This window comes from Motacilla alba, chromosome 1A, assembly GCF_015832195.1.
Source record: "Motacilla alba alba isolate MOTALB_02 chromosome 1A, Motacilla_alba_V1.0_pri, whole genome shotgun sequence".
Lineage (NCBI taxonomy): Eukaryota > Metazoa > Chordata > Aves > Passeriformes > Motacillidae > Motacilla > Motacilla alba.
In genome coordinates, this window is record NC_052031.1 from 31,412,000 (window position 1) to 31,432,158 (window position 20,159).

General features: G+C 33.4%; 1 long non-coding RNA gene across 8 annotated transcripts in view; it reads right to left on the reverse strand.

The window, feature by feature from the left end:
* LOC119708314 overlaps positions 1 to 18,290 on the reverse strand; it is a 56,180-nt gene extending 37,890 nt beyond the window's left edge. For 4 of the 8 annotated variants that reach the window (XR_005259041.1, XR_005259040.1, XR_005259037.1 and 1 more), the window contains exons 1-3: positions 18,060 to 18,272; positions 17,847 to 17,933; positions 11,610 to 11,724 (exon numbers count right to left, since the gene is read on the reverse strand). This is a non-coding gene — a long non-coding RNA (uncharacterized LOC119708314). Of the gene's footprint in view, positions 1 to 11,609; positions 11,725 to 17,846; positions 17,934 to 18,059 lie in introns of all 8 variants that reach the window. The other 4 variants (XR_005259039.1, XR_005259036.1, XR_005259038.1 and 1 more) reach the window with 3 other exon arrangements.
* Between the last annotated feature and the right edge of the window lie 1,869 nt (positions 18,291 to 20,159).

Consider the following 20,159-nt stretch of genomic DNA (forward strand, 5'->3'; position numbering starts at 1 on the left):
TTTTACTAGCAGCTAAATAGATCTCAAAGGAGACTCCAAAGAAACTGACCTGGGTAGCAATCCTTCTTTATGGTCATATCAGACACTATCATGTATTGTCTCCACAAAATATTTTAAGATAACACAGTGTTTGTAGAGTTAATACTACGTTGTCTCATCTCAGTGAAGTCTTCAGAGACACAAATTCACCCTGTTCAAACATTTAAAGTCCTGAAGGTAAAGGTAATGTCAACTGAGTAATATCCATTTATTTGTATTCTTTTCAGCAAAATTACTTGCAGACATCATAACTCAGGCCACCACTCCACAAAACTCTTTTTTCATAAGATAATTTGCTAAATTCCTACAGAAAATTTCCTGTTAAATTCAACAGTGAGATGAGAAGATGATGAAGTGCTTATATTCAAAAACTGGAAATTTATAAATTTAAACTACGTAATATGAAATTACTGTGGCAGCTAATGGCAAATAAACTCTTTCTATCTCAGGTTGTATATTTCTTCTTTATCACTGTCTATGTATTCTGCTTACTGAACCCTCTCCATTCTTCTTGTTTCTCATTTTTACATATCCATATAGATACTATCTCCTATCTATTGGATGATTCTAATCCATTTTATTATGGCGCTAAAATAAATTATAATTTAATTATAAATAATTATTATATTTATAGCTCATAGCAATCTAAAAAATTGAAGAAAATATGTTGAGGGTGACCTGTCTTTTTTTGTTTGGTTGGTTTTGGTTTGGTTTGGTTTTGTTCTTGGTGCATACCTCTCTTGATAAATCTTTCAATTATTTACAATTCCCCTTTTTATTAATATTTTCAGTCACAGATTCTGTCAAGAAAGTATACTTCATGTTTTTTATAATGTCTTCAAAGCTCAAAAAGGAAGTTTATATCATTATAACTTAGTTCATTTTCTTACTCATACTATTCTGTCATATTTTTGTTTTGAAGAAGGAGAAAAACTATTCCATGAAGAAGCCGACTGACTTTATTGTGGGAAATAACAAAGCATCTGGTGGCTGAGTCGTCCTGTTCTTTGCATTTATCATCGAAAAGGAGACAAAGGTTAAAGCTAGAGAGGAACTAGCTCTGAAACAAAAAACAAGACTAAGATGGAATGAAAGAACCAACAAAGCAAAACACATAATGTGTTTAATTAATTGTTTCAAATTACTCCAAGTCCCCTGGCACTTGGACTAAGACTTCTCCATGTTTGTTTTGGTTTTTTGCTTTTTTTGGGGGGTTTTTTTCGCATTTGGAAATTCCACCTAGAAATTATGAGGGTTTTTCTGAGCTTTCTGAATGTTGTATTGGCTTGCTGATCCTGTCATGCATGCAGGAAATCCTGCATCTCTACAACATTCCTTCAACAAGGAATTAGCTTTCTGTACAAATGTTGGAAAGGCAGAGCACTTAAAACAGTGACTAGACAAGTCCTTTGCACATAAGATATACAAATTTGTTGTCCCAATCAGAAACACAGCTGCAGAAATATGTGCATATATGTACCTGAAACTACATAAAAGAAAAATGAAGGCAGTTAAAAATCAGGCTTTAATAAGATTCCACCTCTACCTCCATGTACTGTTCAGCCAGTAAGACCACATTTGATAACTGGGTCATACTGCTGATTAAGTGATTGTACAATACAGATATACATGTTTCTATCCAATAAAGTAAAAAATTATTAAATTCTGAGAAGTTGCTTTTACATATAACTTCAACAAATGCCCCAGAATACAAAGAAAAAGTCTAACCTTTCACATAAATATAGAACTTCCAGAAGTTTCCCTCCTTCTGATTCTCTGGACTTTGCCATAAAGAGACAGACATTATCCTCCCGATACTAATTTAATGAAGAAAATAAAAAGCCATCTTGTTCTGTACAGATATATGCATCTAAAACAGAACAGTCAGTCTAACTGAGTAGAAATTGGTGTCTAAAATCAGAAACAATTTTATTTTTTTAATCTTGATTCTATAAATTAGAAATAAATCAGTGCAAAAAAAAATAGGCTTCCATCTAAAAAAATCTCAATTTTATAGCAGAAGTAAAAGAAATATGATTTCCAAAAGCTCTGTCTTTCAAATAAAGCCACAAAGACACCCATAGAAACTAAGATTCCTAAAAGATTGTAGTGGATTGACCCTAGCTGACAGCCCCTAAAACGTCTCTATCACTACCCTCAACAGCTGGACAGGGAAGAGAAAATACATAACAAAATGTTCATGAATTTAAAATTAATAGCTTTAGGAGCCAACATTTGGTCATTTTAGTCAATGTTATATTTTCTTCTCCCAATCTCTTTAGGTGGACATGATTTGATATTCTCATAATTCCTTTGCATTCAAGAGTGGAGTGTTCAGTCTTCTTTTTTTAGCTGACACACACTGGATATCTTGGAAAATCAGCTCTGTGTGTGCTTGGATGTTCAAGAGCAGCATTCAAATCAAATATAAGCTGATAATGCAGTTCAAAGAGAAGAGCTAAGTCCATTAGCATACAGAAATTCATATCAGATAAACACATGTTATATTTATGTTTCTGATATGCACAGATATATTGGTGGGCCTATTTTTACTTTAATTTACCAACTTATCTGTCATCACTGAAGTTCCTCTTTCAATTTAATAGTAAACAGACATTTATGACAGTTTAAAAATGAAAAATGTGAGCAGTTTCTGTGTTCCCATTGAGCTACAAATTTTGCTTTAATCACTCATCATGGACAAGTAAGCATTGAAAAAATGCTCTGCTTTTCATCAGCTCATCTTGATGTCAACTGCATCAATTCAAGTGGTCTTGCATCTGGTTTTCAATTTGAATAAATAAAGGTAAAGTGTATTTTAATTGAATATCTTTGTTAAATTTTATATTTCAAAGAAGAAAAAAAGAAGTTGAAATTTGTAATAGAAGGAGTTATGGAAAAATAAATTATATGACTAAACTGAGAAAAGTCAAAGGAAGTAGCTAAATTGAACAATGATTGGAAAAGTGAACTGAATAGAACTTTGTGATGCAACAGGTGTAGAGGAAAAAAAAGGTGCACATTCAGAAAAAGAAAAAAAAATCAAATAAAATCAAATAAGAAAATAAAAATCAAGGGAAAAAAAGGGGAGATCAGAATGCACAAAAAAAAGAACACGGATTTCAAGACACACAAAAACAAAGACAAAAAATGAAAGAAGGTGGTTTGTGACTTTCATTTTTATACTGTACTGTAAACACTTTACTGGTATTTTAATTTAATTAGAGATCTTTATTTAAATGTATGACTTTCCTATTTTGATACACAGCTAATATCTGATTAGTGATTAAATCTCGACAAAAGCTCCCAGTTTTCCTTGTAGAGAGCAAAGAAGATTCAAAATTATATGAAAGAAATGTATCCTATTGACAGACTACCAAAAGTGTGGAAATTTAAGAACTGCATATTTTCTACAAATTTTACTGTTCTGATAAACCTCAGGTAAGCTCAGCAACATGAAACTTTTTAATAAGACCATACTGACACTGTAAAGAAGTTGATTACATTGGATAAGAGTTTACTTACAAAAGCTAGCTTTTCCCCAGTGTTATGTCAATTAAAAGGCACTCAACTTCCATTCTGTTGCAGTGTGTTGTAATCTGTTATCTAGTGCCCCCCATGTGCTACATTATCAAGGACTCTCTACAGTGATTAGCTTCAAAAATTTAATTAAAATGTAATTAATTTTATGCTTTGCTTATTTAACAGAGTTTTTTGTGAAAATAATCTCTTAGATGAGGCTTGGATTTAACCATTGTTTTAATATCAACAGCTACAAAATGCTCTCTAAACTCTGAACTGTGCTTGGCAGTAACAAGCAGGACCCCCATGAATGAACACCCTGTCTATGGGGTAGAAAACAGGCTGATTAGGCTGATTGAGTCTGTCATGAAGTTTCCAAAAATGACACACATTAGAAAATTAGAAATTAGAAAGTCACACATTAGAAAATACTTTTTTTTATATTTGTTCATACCCTGACCTGCAGTTCCTTGTGATTATAATCGCAATCTCATTGATTTGTCTGTTTGTTTTTATGCACAACAGGACCAGCACCACAGGAAGGCCTAGCTGCTAGTTGTCTTTTTCCACGTGAAGTGAAGTTAGCCTCCCTGTTCTGTCAAGACACCCTCTGCTGATTTTGATATTTCAAGAATGGAAGTGGCACAGGTAACATTGAGGACTTTGAGATATTCCAAAAACCTATGTGAATGAAGTCTAAACACTTTAGAAAAGACAACTCAGCTGTAAACAAGGCACCAGCTTTTGATATTTTCATTCAAATTTGTCTCATGTACCTTGAAACACCTGAGAGTTCTGTTACTGCATCTCCTTTGTAGTTAGGGGGTGAATGGGGACAGTTCATACTACATAAGATCAAAGTCACTTTCATCATCTTGGATGTCTTCCTTGCTAAAGATTAGGCAAGATGAGTCCAGGCCAATGACTTCAAAGCTCTTGGGCAAGCCAAAATAGTACTTCTGTTAAAGATGTACTCAAGGTATTTCCTGACTGTAGCATTTAGACAGGCTTTTAAGCAAACTAACAAATTTACTGTCCAGCTCTGAGCTGCATGTTCCTGAGAACCCCTTGTGGATCATCGAATAAATTACATTGTGCATTTTTTATTAATTTTCTTCTAGCATCTGGATGCACTTTGCAATTCCACTGCAGGAAGACAGTCCCTGGAGAGTTGCCACACTGTTCCATAACATCTATACACTTACACCTGGGTTTTTTTTTCCATGGCAGTGCATTTGAGTTTCCTTCAAGGAAGGCGAGCAAAGTATACTGACCATGGGGAAAATGAAGCTTTCAAAGAGCTAAATAGTCTGTCCCAGTTTTACTGGGTTATTCTCAGAGATTATTTTTCTGAAGTGGCTGCAACAACTCCAGGATTTATGGACAAAACAAAGGGACAAAAAAAACTGCACAATGTTGTGAATAAGTCTCAGCTGTTTTGGTAGAACTGAAAGCAGAATAAAGTGTGCACAGTTCCTTCAAGTACAGTTTAGAAGGTGAAGTGTGTCAAAAAGCTGCCAATATTTTTGATAAATAGCATTTTACTTCAGTCAAAGCAGTTCTAAATGGCACCCTGTTAAAAACGAACCTCAGGAGCAAGACTCAGGAGCAAGACTCAGGAGCAAGAGCAGGAAATCCAAAAGCAATGGAAATCCTACACCTAATCTCTCTGCCACCCCCTCATCTATTCATGTCACATGTCCCAAAACCTCACTCACTTAACCAGTATCTTTATCCTTCTCGATCACATCTCCCTGTTCCACATTTGTCTGCTACCAGTTGTAAGAACCACCACTAATTACTACATGCTTGTTCAACAAACAATATTTTAGAAAATAATCTGAATATTGTATGAATTTTCTGCCTCACTCGGTTGTAGTCCTTCTAGTTAAACCCCCTTAACAAAAGCAGATTGCACCAACCATTTTTCCCATTTTCTGACAAACTCTGGACTTAATCTGACAGTGCACAAATGCCAGCTGAATGAATTACTATTGTATGGCCAGACTGCCATGAATGGCAAATCGAGACCCTTTGTATCTTTATCAGTAGTACTGGTTAATTCCCAGAATGGATAATTTATCATAAAAAAACTCAACAAAACAACAAATACAGAACTGTTCTTTTTTTTTTTCCCTGAGGAAATTGTGCTGTAAAAACTTTTGACTACAAAATACACATTTCAGACATCAGTCCAATTCAGATTTCCAGATTTTAAAGGAATTATTATTTTGATTGCTTGACATTTTAACAGCTTAGCTTTTCCAGGAACAAAGCTCCTTATAAAGTTTGGGATTTTGGGAAGACATTAAATCATAGACATCTTTAACAAATATACAAAAATATGGTATTCAAGATAGTAAAAACAGAATTTGAAAACTTTTTCCTTGTGATTCTACAATATGTCATAAACTCTTTTCACTAATTAGGAATATTAGAAATGTAGTATAACATTCCTTTAATCCTTGATCTACTTATTTCTGCTTTCATTATGCACCCTCAATATTCCTTTTTATCATTTCGGTCAGTGGGCAAGGTTTTTTACTAGACTGATATAGATGCCAAAGTATACCAACACATACTTAAAATTTGATTAAAATTTTCAGATTTAGTAGATGACTGATTTTTTTGACTATATGCTGCCTCTGTTTAAAAATCAAGTTAATTATGCAGTGAACTCATTTGAAATGCTTAGTTTGAACTTTAGCTTTAGTTTAACTATAATAAGCAACATTACTATAATAATCAGCAAGTTTAACTATAATGATCAGAGATTATTTTAATTTAAGGTTGACACTGACATTTTTACTGCCTCTGCACATGAAAAAGAATTTAGAAACTATTAGTCATGATGTATAATACTGACAGGAAAAAAATTTAAAATTTTAATACATATTTAAATGATGTTGGTCAGGATCTACTTTTCCTTAGACTGACAAGGTGTCTAATCCTGGTAGTTGTCTGAGTTGATGAGGCATTTAAAAACAGGCATAATGGTAGGTCTAGCAGTCTGACTGAAGTCAAGATGCTTTTTGAATGCTTAAAATTAGCCCCATGGTGAACTGTCTTAAACAGGATAATAGTGATTACAGTTATTACATTCTCATTTACAGATATGAAATCACCTCTGACTGGAATTTTTAAACTGTCCAGACAAATACCTAAAGAGCATGCTGTTTAAAAAATATACTGGTTGACAGTGGATGTAGATGAGCAAATTACTTTTTTCAAATTTTGAGATTATTTGATTACATAAGACAGAGAGACGTGCAAGAAAGATGACTCTAAATAAGTTAAAATGTTGAAATATAAGCATTCTAAAGATCTAAAAATATGCGTTGTTTTCCAAAAAGTCCTTTAAGATGTGCTTAAACAGTGAGAATGTTTATATTACACATGTAAACTCTTTATCTATTAATACACACATATATTTCCAAGCATTTTCCTTACTGTTTTAGTTGGATATACTCAACTGATTCTATGACTCTAAAAATAAACATATTATCAGGGAAAAAAATGGTTTTAAGGCATTACAACATCCTATCTTCTACAAAATTTACTAATTATTTTATTAAAATACTTTCTAAGATTTTTGACTCCTGCTTTCAATCTACTAGATCCACTGAACCAACAGAGAGATTTACTCTATAACAATAAGCTCATTCTGTTCCCAAAATTACTCTGAATCTGGATATGAAAATTAATGTTTCTAGCAAATTTTCCTCCCTTTCCCACGTGAGTTCTGAAGCCTTTCATTAGGAACCAGTTACATACGAGTTAATCTCTTATGATCTGAATCTCCTCTAAGCAGAGACTCAATTTACTCAGCTATGTCTATACTAGAAGTTAATTTGTTGTGTAAGAGGATGAAAGCACTTGGAGCTTAGGTCCATATGCTCACAACCATGGTTTCTTCTTCAGATTAAAATCAGTCTGGAACATGTCTCCATGGGCATTTTGAAATTAAATTCCCTTAGGGTGGGATGAATTATGCTCTAATTATGCCTATCCATCTCTGTAGAATGTGGAGAAAGTAAAAATACTACTTTTTAATCAAAAATAAAAGTCTATTTTTAAGGCAGTTAAAGTCAGGTAAGAGGGTATGTCCATTATAAATATCATTGTATTTCATTTAGGGGAAGCTTTATGATGTTCCATTTTTCTGAATATGTTCCCAAACCTGATCACATCATTCAAAAGAGTCCTGCTGACTCCAGATAGCCCAATATCAACAGCCCAAGAGAATTTGTATTCAGCTCAATTGACCCACTGCCCGTGTTTACCCATAAACAGGGTTTATCAACACATAGCATTATAGTGTAGTGCAGTTTTTAAATGTTGGGTTTTCCAATGGACATTTACTTTGTCTCCTGCAGTAACAGACTCATCTTTAATAGCAAATATTGTAGAGTTAGTTTTGAATCCTAGTCAGATGCTTTAACATTTCTAACACACTTGATGTTTCTACTGAATTTTATCAGCTGGAATATTTTTTAAGAATACTTCAATTCATGAAATTAAACTGTTGCATAACTTTTAAGTCTATTGAGAACTAGCTTCTTAATAATATTTAACTCTGCTTCAGATTATATTGTATCATTTGAGAGTTTTTCTCTTTGACTGCCACCAGTGTAATTAAACCTTCCTGATACTTTGGTAAATCTTCTAGAGCTGAATCAATGGATGCTATCATCTCCTCTACGAAAATAGATTTGGGCAGTAATGAGATTTTTAAACCTCAATTTAAGCTGTTAAACTCCTTTTCACTTATTTTTAATGGCTAATGTATAACTATTTTTACAAGTCTGGAATGATTAATTGGAGCCTGCATATCTAAATCACTTTTAAATGAGCTACCTCACCTAGATGGACAATAAGATGGACATTAATAATTTTTTTCATTGGCTGTAAAGATTTTTCAGGATCTATTGAACTTTGTGCTGCTGATGCCAGACCATTCTGTTGGCTCATGCAAGTAATTCTTAAGAGAGTTTTGGTGCATCTACCCTGTACTGCAGCTGCAGAGCCCACTATGAACTTCCATCTTGGGATTTGGCATATATTATATGTGGTACAATTCAACGTCTTTGAGCAGAAGTGTGAGCCTCTTCCACAGCCATTTTATTGGATTTTAAGTAAGATTATTATTCTTTGCAAATATTACTGTGGTTTTCTGACAGTCTTTATCCTAAGGAAATCACCATTTTGTATAGATGTTGGGCAGTTATATAGGCCCTGTAATAATCATCATTGGTTTAATTATCATTTGGAAATTAAATGCGGTTGTCATAATCACTGGTTAAACCAATTATTTATTACAGGATAAAAAAGTGATGTTCTGTCATTTCCATTAGATATGTTTTCCAATGATGAAATAAGCAGAAAAATGTATGAATGTACATACAGAGGCACTCTTGGAAAAAATCTAAATATTTCATAACAATCTTTATCTAGATATATTTTAAAAAGTAGGGGTTTGCTGTTAATGTATTTTAAATAATTATAACTTGGTTTAGAATTGAAAGGTATTTTATTTTCATCATTTTCTCACTTTGTACCTTCTATTTCTTTAATTTTTTTACTTCAAGTCAGAATTAGTGAGTTTTGAGAGTACAATATTTAAATGCACTTTAGACTCATGAGTTTTCCAACACTTAGAGTTTTATGTAAGTTCCAGCATAAAAAGATATTAAAATCATTCCCTCTGATGATCTAGCTCTCAGTTCTTTAAAGATCTATAGTCTACAATTCATATTACCTAGAATCTTCAGAGATATATTTGAGTAAATTGATTCAGGCAGGATTAAAACATGTCTAAAAGACATAATCAAAGCTATAAAATTATTACTGTCAGGAAGACTCACAGAAGAGTCCATTTACTGCTGCTTTTTTTAAACTGTTTATTTTCAGGGTATCTATCAGTGACAACATCCTGTATAATATCAAGAGACTACTCAGAAAGGAAAACGGCAACCTGAAAATAAAATTTTTAAAAATTAAAAAAAAAAAGTCAAAAAAACTACCATGCAAGACAACATGAAGACAAAATTTCCTAAAGGTTTCCTAAAATCAAAAGATTTTGCTTCTCCACAAGTAGCGTCTTGCAGTATCAAAAAGTGGACATAGAGCAGAAGACATAACATATTTCCAAATAAAAAACATTTTTATGTCAGGAAATGAGAAATGCATTCTTCAGTCTTGGTGTGTGTTTACTGGCACTATGGTACATTTTTTCCACAGAAATGTAATTACACATGTTGAGTACCAAGTACTGAGGGGGCATTATTAAACATTTTTGGCACCAAACAAACATTTCTGACTGAAAGAAGCAACTTGTTTGGGTACAAAAGTCTGAATAGTTGATACTAAAATATACCACTGGTATATTTTAAAGAAAAAGAGCTGATAGGTTAGGCTTGCTCACTTTCAATTGCTGAGTCTAGGAGAACAAAGAATAATTTGATCACTTTTACATTGTGTTATCATCCCTCTGGTGCATAGAATGTTTAGAGTTTCAAATGGCATCACTCTAGGTTCATAGGTTCTGTAAATCCAACCTGGCATAAACTTATTTTAACTAGTAATTTTATTGACCTTATATGTACAAGACAACAACATATTTCTCAAATGACATTGTATTAGGCAAGAAGTGTTCAGTTCTAACAATAAATTAGATCACTAATTTATATACAAACTTCCTAAATACAATTACTTTAGTGTCACATGCCCTTACCCATTACCTTTACTGGTCTCGTTTGACCTGAGAATTTGATTGTCAGCTTTCACAGTCTCTGAAACACAGACTATTTGATTCTAATCTGTTTTCACCAACATTTTAAGCTGTAAGAAAAAGGTTATTTTCTTTTACAAATCTCCAATGAATTTTGTCTGTCTGCCACTCCAACTGTGTCAGCTATGGCTCGGCCTCAGGAGCCAACTGTGTTCTGTATCTCACTGAAAATGTCAGCCCGGTGTTGAATATATTAATCAAATCAAGTATAAACAATCCCCAATAGCTCTGTCCTTGGAGTCATCCCTTAAGATTGATATTTCTGTTTACTGATTAATTGCCATTTGTTTATTTCAGATGCTGTCCATTCCAGGGAATAGGGTTTGTACTTAGGAACCATAGCCATAGGGATATATATAAGTACTATATTGTTTTGGATTATGAAACATGGAACATCAAAAGAAATTATTTTCAACATGATCAATATCTCAGAACAAGTAGGATGGTATAATCAAATATCTCAGAACAAGTAGGATGGTATAATCAATGGTGAATTATATAAGCAAAACTGGAACATTGCTGTTTCTTTGATTAAAAAATATTGTCCTACATAGCTTTGCAGCTTGACTGTATATGCATATATATATATATAAATACAAATTTTGATACACTTCCCCTCAATATTCTAAAATCAAATAGACCACAAAACTATCATTTATTGCACAGAATGAAGTAGCAAGGTTAGTAAAGTGCAATACAAATAAAATTGTTTGAACTATGAATGACAACCCTTGTACATGTTGACACTGCATTATTTTTATTACCCTCATTTTGTAAATATATATAATTCACAGGTTCAATAGCAGGTGACAAGTGGATTAAACATGCTGATGGAGGAAGATTTTTTTTTTTGTGTCCATGGGTTTTTTGAAAAGGACTCCCTTCTTTTCCTCTTTATGAGGAGTCCAGTTTTCAGAGGTCTTTTACAAGACCATTCAAACAGAAATATATGCCTCTATAGGTACAAACATTCAAAAGCACATGGATAAATGTGGACTGAGTGCACATGCTCACTAAGCACCATAAATCTGCTTTTTTGGGTTTCTTTGATTGGAAAAGAATTTTAAAACAACACTTTTTGTCATGAGGGAGATTTTGCATAAGTAGCTTGGAAGGCACAATTTTAATTTATTTGAAAGTAGATAAGGGCAGGAGGGCAGACTAAAAGGTCACAGAACAAGTAGGCAATCAAAGACTGTAAAGCTCATTCTATTCTGTCTTCACATGAACCAAGTACTAGCAAAAAAAGAATATATACCTTACTTTTAAAACAGCATTTACTGCTTTAAACTCGCCATTTACTCTGAGTGTTAGACCTCCTCCCTCAGGAGTCAGTGCCTGGTCCAGTATTTCTCAGTATATTTGTCAGCAGTCTGAAAGATACAGAATAGGCCATGCACCAATGTACAGTTTTGTTGATAAAAGGCTTAGGGTAGCAGTAAATTTCTTGAAAATTGCATGTTTTAAGAAAGGGGCAAAGTCAATCATGCATGACAAAGTAAAGGTGAATGAAGACTAGGTTTTGTGAGAAGAAGGGGTCATTTCCCTACTACATGTAGTACTGAAGTCAAAGATCAGAACAGAATAATGAAATTGGGCGCTGGAAAAAGCATCTTAATACGCTTGATCATTTCTTTCTGCTGATAATGCATTCTGCATTTGGTTTTGATTGTTTGTTTTGTTGTTTTGGGCTTTTTTAAAGTACATAAATCAATAGGAATAAGGATATGAAGCATATAGTTGGGGTTTTTTTCTCTTAAGTTGGAAACAGGGACTTTTAGCAACTTATTATACTATGAAGTATTACCAGCACAATTGCTCTTACCAAGCACATGTATAACCTGAAACAGATGTTTGCAGGTATTGATTGTCTGTCATCACTTGCTGTTGACAAGTACAGGATTAGAAAGGTCTTCGCATACTTGAAAAACTGGGTCCATGTTATCAAAGCCACCAAAGTTGGAAATCATTCTTTAAAGATTATGGTCCTAATCAATCCATTTTGAATGTGTTGAGAAGTTTATACTTAACATTCTGCCCAGGAGTATGTTCAAGTGCAATAACTAAAACCTCCAAGCCACCCAAGAAATACATTGAAATTTTAAGCACACTCACATAGTTTGAAAAAATGTTTTTTTCAGGCAATGTTATACAATAGCACAGTGTTCAGCCAATGGAACCAGATGCAGAGGAGCTCAAAATTACAAAATTTCCCCTGTTTTTTCTTTTCCTCTTGTCTTACAAAATAATTTAACAATTTGTGTTACTACTTCATTGCCAGCCTTTGGCATGCAGAACCTTTTTAAATAACAATGCTAACATATGTTCAGTAGTTCTGAACTGGTTTCCATTGTTAGAGAATACATTTTAATACCTATCACCCGTGATAGACTGCCATGCTCAGAATTCATTGAGGACAACACTAATTCAGTTGTCCTCTTTTCAAACACATGTGCACAATTACATAGGAAGATTCATAAAGGCCTGGGCCTTCCTCCAACTGGAAAACCATCTAAAGCAGCCTAATGTACTGGGAAATGTACAAATATGCATTCATACAGAAATGGAGACTTTCACAGGAAGAGGGGCGCCAATAAAGAGAAAAGAATTGTTTAATGACATGTTGTAGCTGCTTTTTTAAGCTTCTCAGCTGGAACCTGTGCTAGTCTCTTTTTCACTGTTGATGAGTGAATCAACAGAATCGCTCAATCAGCATTAAGTACCACAGAGAGCCAATGCTATAAAGGCTGTAAGAAAACAACCTGTAAACTGTTATGAGTTTTGAAACAGGCTGAATATTCTGGTCACCTCTGGGGAGCAGAAAGTGGACTGTCAATTTAAAAAAAAAAAAGACCAGAAATTCATTACTTCCATTTCAATGAAAATAAAATCTGGCTTACTTTTGAAGACTACTCACTTCTCACTTCCAAAATTGCTTTCTTACAAAAAGATAATGCAATTCTTACTGGATTCAGCTTTTAGTTTACTAATGTGGGCTATTAGTTTGGGCTTGTCTTTCCATCTTTTACTGAATGCACACTGTAGCTCCTGTCACCAAAATATTATCTATATTGGAAGACATGATTCACAGTTATAATTTTAAATATTCCTCCCCTGCTATAACTCCTCCACAAAACATTACTTACTTACTGAAATCATGTGTAAGTAGGCCTCCTACACTCTGAAGTAGTTTCATATGACCCATGTGCATTTAATACCATTCAGGGTACATGACAGAAAGCAGACTTTCTGGAGTCTTAGAAATCTGTCCTACACCAAGGAAATGAAAAAAAGGGAAGCCTCTAAAGTTAGATCCTTCTGTACGATAAGGGTTAGGCATCTCTTACTTGTCTTGGAAAAATCAATTGCTGTATGGCAACCAAACCTCCTCGTAATCGAAACACCATTTTAATGTCCTTCACGTTATGCCCCCCATCACCAGATGTCAGCTGTTCTGGAGCAGGTAAATAATGCAATATTTTGAAATCCTACTGAGCTAGAAAGGCTCTCCAGTAGCTACATTTTCTTTTTTATAGGATGAAGGGACCACTCCCAGGATTTCTGCTGACTGCAATGTTGCAGAGCAGTCAGCAGAAATACCATTTCCTTCATATTTCAGCACCATATACAATCTATCCAGATCAGTGTAATTCCCTGGCCCACTCAGCTGGTTTAAGGGAAGGTTGCTTGATATACTCTGGGCACTGCATGGGAGAAGCAGCAAAATTCTCAGGAAGTTCAAAAACAAACTTTTATTTGCAAACTTTAGAACATTAAGATTAAATAAGGTACTTAGCAAATTTTAAAACATCCAGAAAAAGTAAGGAACTCCACAAACTTTAACTTCGCCAACTTTAACTTATTCAGACAAAACAAGGCACTTACTTGCAAAGGCTGTGGAGCAGTGGCCATCCTACCTATGCAGAGCTCACTGCATTCCCTGCCCCACTTCCCACCTAGTTGCTTTGAGCCATCCAGTCCCCTACAACTGGTTTTAATTCAATCTAATTTTCATGCAGCAACCAATGCCCAGTTTTTACAAAGGCACAAAAAATTATTTGTGTATCACTCGCAAAGATTTTCTACCAATGAGAACATGATTGCCACAGTAATTGTGTGAAATCAGAAAGGTAAATACTTATAATAAGACTTCTATGCAGCTATTTTTAGCCATATATTTTTGACTTAATCCACTTTACTACTAAGTGGCCTATGGCAGGGGTACAATCAGAAAAAGATAGGACTTTACACCATCTGAAATAAGATAATTTTTTTAATATTGGCAATATTTGAGGCCCAAAAAATGCCAACAATGTAAATCATGAGAAAGAGAGATGGTAGATAAATTTGCTTTCCAAATATGATCTTGTTACTTACAACTTGAAAATGTTAGCCCCAGAAACCCAAAGGAATAATTAAAAATAGCATAGACAGGTTTATCTTCCCACAAGCATTCTATTATTCATTCATACAATAGGTTAAAAATTATTTTGCATTAATTATCTATTTTAAATTACCAAAACTGCCCTTCTTAAACAATTTAAACCAAAGAAACCATAGCAGAAAAGAAAGCAGTTAGTCTATCTTTAAAAGATAACTGGGGAAGAACAATAGATGTTGACTATACCTGCTGACAAAATAACCAGAAGTGGGGACTATCCTGAAGAAGGGCAAACCTTAGTGCCCAAGGCTTACAAGACACTAGTGAAGGCCAAACATTTAATATTCTGCTCATATCTTACAATAAAATGAATGAGCAAAAAAAATCCAGTTTGTAAGAGTCAGAACACTTTGTGTCATTCTTAAAGCTGAAGAGTTTTTTATGTGGATATAGCTCACTAATTTTGCAGTCCTTCACAGCATAAGCCTTCAGTGTAGACAATCTTTTATACAGATTTAACTACAGTATCATTGACTCACTAAATTGTGAAATGAGCAAAACCAGTTTTCTATATAAATGCTATGGACATAATACCTTAGTATTACAAATAATAGCAATAGTGTATGACAAGAGAATGTGTAAAGATGTATAGGACAATAAATGCTGATAATACACATGGAGATACCTTTTAGATTAAAAAGAAATACCTTGATTCCTTTGTTTCCTCATAAAATCCTGTTTTCCTAATTAGCATGTTGAATTATCCACTAAACTGTGATATTACTTGGTCACACTACCAGCAGGTTGCATGTAAATTGTAAGTTGCACATCGCTTGAATTTCAAAGCCAATAGCTGAGAAAATTGTGACAGCTACTTAATTTTGTTGTCCATTCTCAATTACATTGCTCATAACTAAAAGAGGGTTGCTGATTTGAATCAACTATCTCTACATTCTAGGTTTCCAAAGGAAAGAAAATGGGTCTAGCTAATTCAGGAAAACAATTGTTTCGAGCAGAAATTTTAAGATACTCCTTTATAACTGTCAAATTAAAAGCAAATGTCAGACAAGTCTACGATTTCTTATAAAATAATGCATGGTAACCAGTTTTGAGCAGAAAAATCTTATCAGCATGTTTAATCTTTAACTCATTTTAAAGATGGCTAAATTGTGGAAATTTTAATGAGTATTTCCCCCCTTCATTGAGGCAAACTCTCAGTGGCTTCACTGGCCATCTTCTGTATTTTCCTTATTCTTCATTTTGTGAAACTGATATAGTGAGGAATTTGTCTGAGTTAGAAATAAATGTGCCTGATCAGGATTAAATATAATTTATAGCCAAGAGCAAATTGAAAATTAAGCACTTCTAGTTTTGCCATTACAAAATTTATCAACTGTGACACATACCTAATGTAATATTATTATTTCGGGTGTTTTTTAATTTTAATTTAATTAATTTCTCTGTGTTATGCCCTTGTTTGGTCTACTCAAACAAATTTAGTATTTGTTTTTAACATCTTACATTGCCTTAACAGTTACAGCTACATAAAACCAAAACAAACTGGACTTTGTTAACAATAATATTTATGAGGTTTTCAGAAATGGAATTGAATGTCTCTGTTAATAAAAGCTAAAACTGCACATAAACATCAACAGAAACATCTGTTTCACCCACAGCATAACATTATAGATGTCTTGGGTCATCCAAAGTCTGAATTCTAAAATATGTAGTAAAAATATTTCTGGAGAAGTGTACTGTTATACAAATAAACCATTCTGTTTCTTATTTTTTTTCATTCAAGTGTTAATGGAAAAAGAGTAAAAGGATTGAGATAGTGCATTGTATTTTAATACTTCAATGTGTACATTTGCAGCCAAATCAGCTTATCTTTTAGCAGTGCATTTCTACCTTAAGTCACAATTACAGAGATTATAGAGAGTTGCATTTGCAATTCTGGGTTCAAAATAATGGACATCATGCAGATAAGTACAGCTTACATATTATAGGTATCTAGCTTGAATAACAGATTTCAAAGCTGGATACAAAAGAATAAGAAAGCCACCAGGGAAGGCATTAATATGGACTGCTATCGGGCATGCTTTATAAATCAATGTTAGATTTAATATTTGAATAATTTGAAGTTTTTTACTCTCATCTAACCTATTAACATATATTCTTAATTTTTGAGAACTTTATCATAACCTAACATCACTTCTACAGTTAGGTTATGTAACAGCCAATGAAAACCTCTTAATAAAAATGTTCTCAGCTAAAAAAGACACAGAGAAAGTAAGGACAGAATAAAATGTTATTCACAATTCCCATACTTTTAAATTTTTCCTGAAATGTTATTTACACACTACATATTTCTAGATTAATGACCACTTAGTAGAGATATAATTCATACACAAAGCCTCTCCACCAGCAAATATACTTTCATGGGAAACATCAGTGAAAAACTGGGCACTTTCAAAATATTACCTACAGTTTAGTTGCATAAGGCACATGCTTCTGCATGAATTAGTCAAATTTTCAATTATTTTCAGTTACAAAACTGACCATCTACTTAAACATAAAAGAGCCTTTTTCTGGCTTCTGGAAATAAAGTGAGTTCCTGTATTTTATTCCAGAAGACTATTATGGATAAAATGAATGGAAGTTTAAATTTATTCCAGCATCAATACATTGATAAATGCCCAAGTGACATTAATCCTATCTAATAATGATGATGCAATGAAAACATCCCATTTTCAAATTACTCCACTTTTATCTGACATCTAGAATGATAATCAGTCATATTATTGCCACTATTATTATTAGTTGTATTATTTGTACACAGAAAATTATTTTAACACTTTTATACCTATTTCAAACTATTTAATGTATTTATTCTGCTCCACCATTGAATAGTCTGTGGGAAAAAAATTTATTTGAGAAGTCAAACCCTGCAATATGTTTAATTGCAAACAATTAATGAATCTCTCGGTGAACTTTTTGTGAGTATTTTATTGTATTAATATAATAAAGTTAAGCTTTCCAACGTACAGAACTGCAACAGACATTTAGGAAAATGTTATTCCTGACCCAATGAGCTAATATTTTAGCAGGATTTACCTGTAGTATTCATTTGTGAAGGAAGAATGTAAAAGGACAATTTCACTTTCCTCTCTGATTATTTCACCTTTTTCTGAAGTACTGTTGCTAGAAGATGAGCATAATGATTATTACTAGAACATCAGCAGCTAATCAGCTCTTATTAATATATTCAGTTACATTCCAGTATTGTGTAACCCCCCCCCCCCCCCTCCCCCCCAATGCAATTTTTACAACTTAGGTGTGGTATTTCTGTTTTCTTTCAGGTTAGAGTAGATTTTTCTAGTAGGCCACCAATGTGTCCTCTGTGGTTGCTCATTTTTTAAAATAAGTTAATTAAGCTCCTCATTACTGCTAGAGAGCTTTTTTCTTTCTATAGATGCAGATATTCAGGAGTTTCTGTTGTCTCATCCCTGCTCTTCTTCTTACTCCTGTTATCTGAAACACCTGCTGGTTCACATTTAGAAATATATTCCTGCTTAGTTGTTAGTTTGGCAACATTCCTGCTCACAAGGTTGTATGTTGGTGTGAAGAGGGAGTAAATATCATGGCTGAAAATAGCCTCTGAGGATTGACTTTCAAGCAAATGAAACTGATACACCAAATTCTCAGAGGATGACAGTGTGGAAATGGAGTCTAGATTTCAATGTCATAAATGTTATGTGACCAATATAGGGAGATAGAATAAATGACCATTTAAATTATCCTTTAAATAAGAATTAAAAGGGTTTTTGAATGTATAAATTATGAATGCACAAATTATGCCATGATTTCTTCTTCCTTCAGTGATGCAGACAAGAAATCTTCAGTCACAGAGCAATGATTCACCAGTGAAACAGCAGGAGATAGCTGACAGTAGGAGATGGCTGACAGAAACTGTAACTTTTTTTCTGTGTGATCTGGTGAAGAAAAACAACAGTCTTTTAATTGTTTAGTTCAGATAAGCTCTTCATCTCTTGGTTATGACCATTTGTTTCTAACACTGAGCTGACAGAGCAAAAGCAAGATCTGGAAAAGAGGACAAGAAATTATACATCCTAATATCTTTCCTGAAGAGATTCTGAAACAAAAATGAAGGAGATTAAGCCAGGTCTAATTCCAGCATTTGTGAAAATCTTAAAGCACCTCAGTGATTTCAATTAATGTGATTTTCTGTGCACCTACCTTTTAAAGAAGTTGGAGAAGGTCTTTCACCACACAATATTTCCATATAGCAATGGGGATTTTATCCATAATTCCGTTCTTCTGTTATGTTAGGATTTACAGTAGTTGAGACAAAGAATCAGAGAAAAGTAAATATTAGCTTATAAGGCATCACAAGATGTAACAACCACACATTTTCAGTCTTCCTGATCACGTATCAGGTTTTGTTTTGCTTTAATGGGTTCAGAAGAATCAGAAATGAAGCTTCATTTGAATATTATTTTCTCTAACTTTACTGATGATTTGGCATCTCAAAAAAGCAATGTATTTTTGTTTCATCTTTGGGCAGCTATATCACAGGTGAATAATTTGTTGGCCTGCTGGTGCAACTCTGTCATGAACAATTTAAAGTGTAATGCCATCTTTCCACTAATGCGCCCAGCATTTCTGTAATGGTGTTCTGCTATCCTCCTGCAACTTTAGATATGGAAAAAAATAATAATTTTAATTATGTCATAAGGTATCCACCGTGATAACATTGATTGCAGGGTTATTTTCTATTTTGCAAAAGATATATCTGTTTTCAGCTATTACAGAATTAGCAAAATTACTTAATTACCATAAAAGAACGCAAATAAATTTCCCTAGGTTTGTTCTGCAGTAAGTACAAATTTTAGCAGAAGATGGTTGCACACCTGAGTTAAGGTTTCCAGTAGTATTTATTATTCATTGACCAAGTTTTTACATCATGTAAAGCTCATATTGCAAATCAAACTTATTTTTAAAGTACTACTTTTCAGTTTAGAATGAAAATGCAATTCACTTTTTTACAGTATATTTAAAACCTTAGAAAATCCCAAATATTTTTCTCTTGAAGCTATTGATCTTGTCAAAGAAATACTATTTTAAGAAACGTATCAGTAGAATGCTAATATGGAATGAGATGTTTCCCTGATCATAAAAGACAAAATCCAATTCATTTTTAAGAAATATAGAGTGAACAGTATAAAAATCAGGCAACTAGTTAATGGAGAGCCTATTGTCTTTGCAGGTGATCAGAGACCTTCCAAAAAGCCTAAACTGAATCTGGACTGAAAACTTAAAATCCAAATATATTTGGTAAAATTCAGGAAGGCAATCACTACAGAATAAGTAGCAGAATAACCACTCCAAATAAGAAAAAAAACTCCA